Source organism: Solanum pennellii, chromosome 3 (genome assembly GCF_001406875.1).
Source record: "Solanum pennellii chromosome 3, SPENNV200".
Classification (NCBI taxonomy): domain Eukaryota; kingdom Viridiplantae; phylum Streptophyta; class Magnoliopsida; order Solanales; family Solanaceae; genus Solanum; species Solanum pennellii.
This window is the reverse complement of record NC_028639.1, coordinates 2,102,093-2,108,817: the sequence shown is the minus strand read 5'-3', so window position 1 is coordinate 2,108,817 and position 6,725 is coordinate 2,102,093.

The window sequence follows — 6,725 nt, the reverse complement described above, 5'->3', positions numbered from 1 at the left end:
GTTTTATTTAATGAGTTTAAGTCTTCCGCATTATTTTCTGTTGATATATGTTAAAATGATAAGGGTTAGATTGGTTGGTTCGCTCACATAGGAGGGAAATTGTGGGTGCCAGTCGCGGCCCCGGTTTTGGGTCGTGACATTTTCTAAAAGTGTTTACGTTTTTTTAAAGAAGTGCTTATTTATAAAAAGTGAAATATTTGATCATTTGGGAAAAATAAATATTTTTTGAAAAGTAGCATACCAAATACAAATTGATTCCCACAAAAAAAAAAAGCAAGTTTAAGAAAATCATTTAGATATTTTGTTTTTAGAAATTTGGTTAAACAGACTATGAGATTGTTATTTATGTTAATTCACTTGAGAATTTGATTGTGGGATTTTGACATATCATTAGTATAATAATTTAGCTCAATACATTGATAGTTCTTTTTAAGTCCCGTTTAATCCCATTTCCAAGTTTTTTTAAAAAATTCTGTTAATAAAATTAAATATTTATCATTTTAACATCATATTTAACTTGTTTCTTAATTTGTTATCAAATGTGAGTGTAACAAGTAAAGTATAAAAAAGGTTCGGCTCAATCCCACTCGGCTTAAGTCTCGCGGGCCAAAGTATTTTAAAGTGCTAGGGAGGGCTGACTCTTTATTCTGAACGGTCTGAAAATGTTCAACTCAATTCAATCCTAGGAGGGTCGAGGGTTGGGGAGGATTAGCACTTTTTTGTTTTCTTTTCAAACTTATAATTCTATAACATCAAGAAAATGAGAAGATTTTCAAATCAAATATGACATCTTATGGTGTTTTCTTTTTATATAAAAGTCTACTGTAAAAATTAACATGTATCTCGCATACCAGATAAGCGAGTGAGATAAGAGAGTGAGAAACAAGATTGGAGGGAGGCGAGGGCACGATATTTGTCTATGCATCTTAAATACATGCGAATCTACTTGAATAGAGTGTATCTAGAACAGATTAACCTAATTTTGAGTCCATATATTTCGAGGTACGTGTATCTGAACGTACCAAAATCTGGTAAGATTCATAATATTACAACATATAGTGTATTTAAGTAATTAGATGCTAGTGATATTAATGTAAGATACGCTTAAATAAAAAGTTTTGGCCAATAAACTGACCCCGACCCCGCCCCTATCAAGTCTCAAGGCCAAAAAGTTTATATGAGTCGAGCTTATAAGCCCTAGTATTAAAGGGGCTTGAAAAATCCTATTCCAAGCCTACCCCAAAACGGATTGGATTGAACTAACCCCATGGCTAAGTCCATTTTGACGGCTCTAGTGACAAATTAAAACAATTAAATATTTTTTCCATCTCATTTTATGTGGCACAATCTCCTTTTTGTTCGGTTCCAAAAAGAATGTCACATTTCTTTATACGGTAAGTATTTAAAGATATCATTTCTCTTTTACCCTTATTGGTCCCATTTAATTTTTTAATATATTTATGAGGAGAGATAAAAATGAGTTACTTTTTTGAATGGCAATTTAATAAACATTTCAAAGTCTTCATTCTTTGTTAAACTCCATGCCAAATCAAATATTGCCACATAAAATAAGACTAAAAGATTACTTTCTTAATTTGTCGAAAAGAACATATGTAATAATGTACTTGGAAGTACATAAGGGGATAAACAAGGCCAAATTATTACAACATATAGACTTGATGCAATGTCCTCAATGACAGATATTTCTCATATACAAGTAAATATATGGTGAAACACAATTTAGCAGATTAACATCTAAATCTATTAAGAATAATTATTTTCTGTACTATCCTTATTTGACAATTTTACACTTGACTTAATTTTGTAAAAAAATGAACTACATGATTTTTTAAACAAAATATGTTTAATATTTTTATATTTATATTGATAATTGAATAAAGAATTTTTGTTTCAGACAAAAGCCTTAATAACTTTCTTAAAGTGGGCTGTTTGAATTTAATTTTATATATATAATGACTCATATCAACAAGACAACAATTTTGCTTGTGTGTTCTTTTTTTTTGCAAGAAAATCGACATGTTTATTTGTTTTCGTCAACATATATTTAGTGTTGACCCTATTGACTTCCAACGAATATTATAATCTTCAAAATAAATAAATTACATTTTGTATGTATCATCGTCATTCATTATATTATATTGTATCATTACTATAGATATAATATTTGTTATGATTGTTACTTAAAATGTATTGTATTATAGCATGAAAACCCCCATTTTTATGGAACAACCGATTTGGTGTTTTTATAATTTCTTTTTTCACTTATATCCTTAAATAATATTTCATAATACTATTTTACATCTTACCCTACATTATTTAATTCTAATCAACCCTCCTACCCTAAAATACAGTAATTAAGAATATCCATAAAAATTTATTGATTACAATATAGTATGATACAATCAAAATAAACAATAAAAATGTTATTAAATAGCAACAAACAATACAGTCTAACCAAATATGATATCTACTATACAGTATAATATAATACAATATAATACATTATGAAATAATAGGTAACAATGATCTAGCAGAGTGTTAAAGTGACACCATATGGGTTCATTAGATACACTTTTCACAAAAGAATCACACAGTGTATATAAATTCAAACTTTTTTTTAAAAAAATAATATATATATCTATTATTTTAAGATCGCCTCAAAGAAAAAGAAAAGGGAACTTATTGTTACACCTTAACTTTATGTGGAAACACAAGTTTAATCAATAAAGATCCATTGTATTTGGTGGACAAGTCAATTTTCATATGGATACCTCATAGAGCTTTCTTTAATTATTATTATAAATTTGCACTGCCTACTCTCCTTTCTTTTTCGTTGTTAAAATAACGATAAATTTAGCAGAAATTAAGAGCTAAAGTTATGTTCAAAAAGTGAGATTTTAAAATAAAATAGTAGTATACTAACAATGATCAATTGTGTCATGGTTACCTTATGTTCTAACAAACGCAATAATAGACAAAAAAAAAAAAAAGTAGTTATGCCTCAATTTTATTGACAAAACCCCAGAATACATGGAAAATAATGTAGAGCAACAGTCCCAAAGTTTATAATCAGCCAATTATACAGTTCATAATTCCAATAAACATAACCAACAAAAGTCAACCATGTCTTCTTTTTTTTCTTGGTCAATGAGAAAAGAAAATTTTGCTTGCTTTATTTATTTTATTTAAAAATTTTGTGTGTGAAAGGGAATAAATTAGAGTATTAACATATATTTCCCACAGGCTAAAGGTCTCTAATAAAAAAGTTGAGACAAATGAAATTTATGTGTGAGCCATGAGTCATAAGCCACCAGACAAATACATAATAAAAGGGACAAATTTTTTGCAAAATAAGCCACCATATTAGGACCCTCACAAATTATATGTCTATATTTGCAGACAATTTCGAGGAAAAGATATCTTTGAATCCACTTTATAATATTCAATAATGAGTAGATTAACATAAGTTATTTTCTCCAAATTGAGAATTATAAACATGTTTTTTAATTGTTAGGGTGGAAACACGTCTCTTACTATATAATTAGTGGAATTTAGGGCTATGAGCTAATTATATTATATTTTTTTAAATTGAAAAATTTCTTACATTTGATGGAATTCATATATATCGTGTTTTGGTTTCGGATACATCATTCAATATTTTGATATATAGTGTATGTTTCTGATATAAGTGAAGTGGTATATCTAAGAATAGGAACGAGTATGGATTTTTTTTTTTTAATTTTTTCAAATGGTAGAAAATTTTAGAGAAAATGATAAACTAAGTCACGTGTTTAGGTGATTTTCCTATAATTAATTCATATTAAAATCCAACAAAATTCAAATTCACGTTTTATAGAATTCAGTATTTGGAAGTGCAAACGTATTTTTATTTTCTGTTCAAAAATTTAAAATTAAAACCTAAAATTAAATATGGTTAATTACCGTCACACCGGTCACCATCCATGTTGGTGAAGATATCAAAATAGGAGTATTTCTTATTACACTACAATAAAAATAACTTTTAACGGTATTACATATACATTAATAAAGAGCGCTAAAATTTTTATCGACATTAGTTAAGTACCATTAGAACTAATATCGCTAAAGGCTTTAGGGACATATACAAAGAGTGTCAATTGCCGCTAAAAGTATATATTCAGCGAAAATTAAGAATTAATTATCGCTAATAATTATTTTTATTGTAGTGTTAGTGGAGTAATTGGTATATGAAACTAAAAGAGGAGAGGAAAGGAGGGGGGGGGGAGGGTCCCATTAATTGTTCGTTGATCGAACAATCTTAGTGGAGTATTAATGTATTATACTGTCATATTTTTTATTTGGTTATTAATTCAACAATAAGTTACACTAATAGGATTAGTAATTAGTATAAAGATAAAGTTATTTTTTAATTTGTCAAATGATGAAATAATAATATGAAAATCAATTATTGCGAGAAAAAACATTAAAAATAACATCTTGAAGTCCCTCAATTTTTTCTGTTATTAAATAATAAGATCGAAGGATAGTTTTTATAAATTTTTAATACATATTATTTTAAATATAAAAAATTAAATACTAACGTATTATCATATCAAACACGAAGAAAAAAGAGAAAATTTACTGTCGCTATTTTCTACTAATAGATTAGTTTAAATAAATGGTAGGACAGGGACTAATTGATAATTGTTTTGTTTTTTTTTTAATTTTTAAAAGTGATAAGATGGTCAGTTATATTAATGACCTTTCCCTTTAGATAATCCAACATAATAATTATGGATTAAATTGTGTTTCTCCTATGCATGTGTAGGATTTGCCTCCTTTTACATTACAATCATTACATCTCAATATTTTTAATCTTACCTTTTCTTCTTCTATAGAGATCATTGGCAAAATCAAAGTTTCACTCGTAATATTAATACAATTTAATTTGAGTCAATCTAACGGACACTATAAAAAAATGTTAATTATATTGAGATTTTTTTATAAATTAATATAAAATTCATAAAAAAATTTATTTTTTTAATAAATTTTCATACAAATTTTTAAAAAAATTCCTTATAATTCATAATTTTCTTTTTATTAAACCGTACAAAATAGAACTAAACATTATAAAGTATTCAGTAGAAAAGAGAATAACTAAAAAATGTATCGAGCAAGTGTAGTTTTATTATACTGCTGCAAGCTCTCTTTATATCAATGCTTGTCAATCCGCACCATGTTCATGATAAGCTGCTGTAAGTTGCCTTTGATTCCATGAAGCTCATAGAAATTTGCAAATTCATGTGAGTTATATTTTTTTCCACGATCTGAACGCAAAGCTTAGGCTATAGATCTCTTTTTCAACAAAAACTTTAAAGATTTTAACAGCTTTAAATTTCACCTGCAAAAAGTACACTCAATTTTTCCGAGTAAAATCATTAATAAAGATAATTATATAGTTTTACCTCCATCAGAAGATGACATTATTGGTCCGATAATATCGGAATGGAACAAACATTATAGTTGAATTTCGATGTCATCGAGTGAAGAATCTTTTCTAACAATAGTTACACCTTTCATTTTTTCACCATGAGTCCTTATCTTATTTGCTATTGTCATAGTCCTTGAAAAGTAATCTGAAATTAATCTCTCAATCTTAATTTGTAGTATCTCAAAATCAGCACGAAGCGTTTGTAATAACATTTTCTATGTTTTCGTCATTTCTTGATACTTTTTTTCATGAAATCTCATATTTATTTAGAAGTATCTTTACAAAAAATAATCTCTAATATTAAGCGAACAATAGCTTAAAAAAGATAATTCTTTGCTTTTGAAACCTTTTAGCCTTAGATTGTCCAACTCTGTCTTTTGTACCTCTGACAAGGTGGTCTAAGTACCAATGCTGATAACTGCCCATAATTCCTTGGATCTAAGGAAATTCTCCATCATGCTTCAATAATCGTAATGACTATCGATTATTAAAGTGATAAAATATTTAGTAGAAAGATCGAAAATAATCAATAAAAAAGATTTAGAAAGTATAATTTTATTATATTGCTGAAAGCTCTCTTTATACAAGTGAATTACAACGATTAAGTGCAGCAAAATAGAAATTAATGTAACTGGCAATTTAACAATTGCTAAACAATTAAAAAAAATATTTTACTGCAAATCAATTAGAAACAAAACTACACCGATGCAATAGAAATCTACTGCTAACAAATTCCTATAAACTAGGATAACTGTTAATAAAATCACTTATTTAAAAACTCAAAGTATTTATAAATTTGACAGCTAATTTCATATTTTTGAAGGTAAACAGAAAATTCACTTCTTACTTTTTTTCATCTTTCACATGAGAGTTTGAATTATATCTAAATTCGAATGATGAAACGTTTTTAACAATTATAACTTCGTATTAGATTGAAATTTTACGATAAAGCTTTGACTAAATTGAAATTATTTGAATCTTTTATCTTTTGATCTTTCTGCACTTCCATTTACTTCCTCATTAATACGAAATTGTCCTAGACAAATATCATTATTTTGTTTTGTCTTATATTTTGACATCTGTGATTGAACATAATTTTTTAAAAAAAAATAGATTTACTAATCAAACATAGTTTATTAAACTTTATATAATTATAAGTTCTCTTATTAATAAAATTAAAAGTTCAAACATAAAATATAATTAAATCTAAAAGTTTGATTTTTTAAAGCAAAAC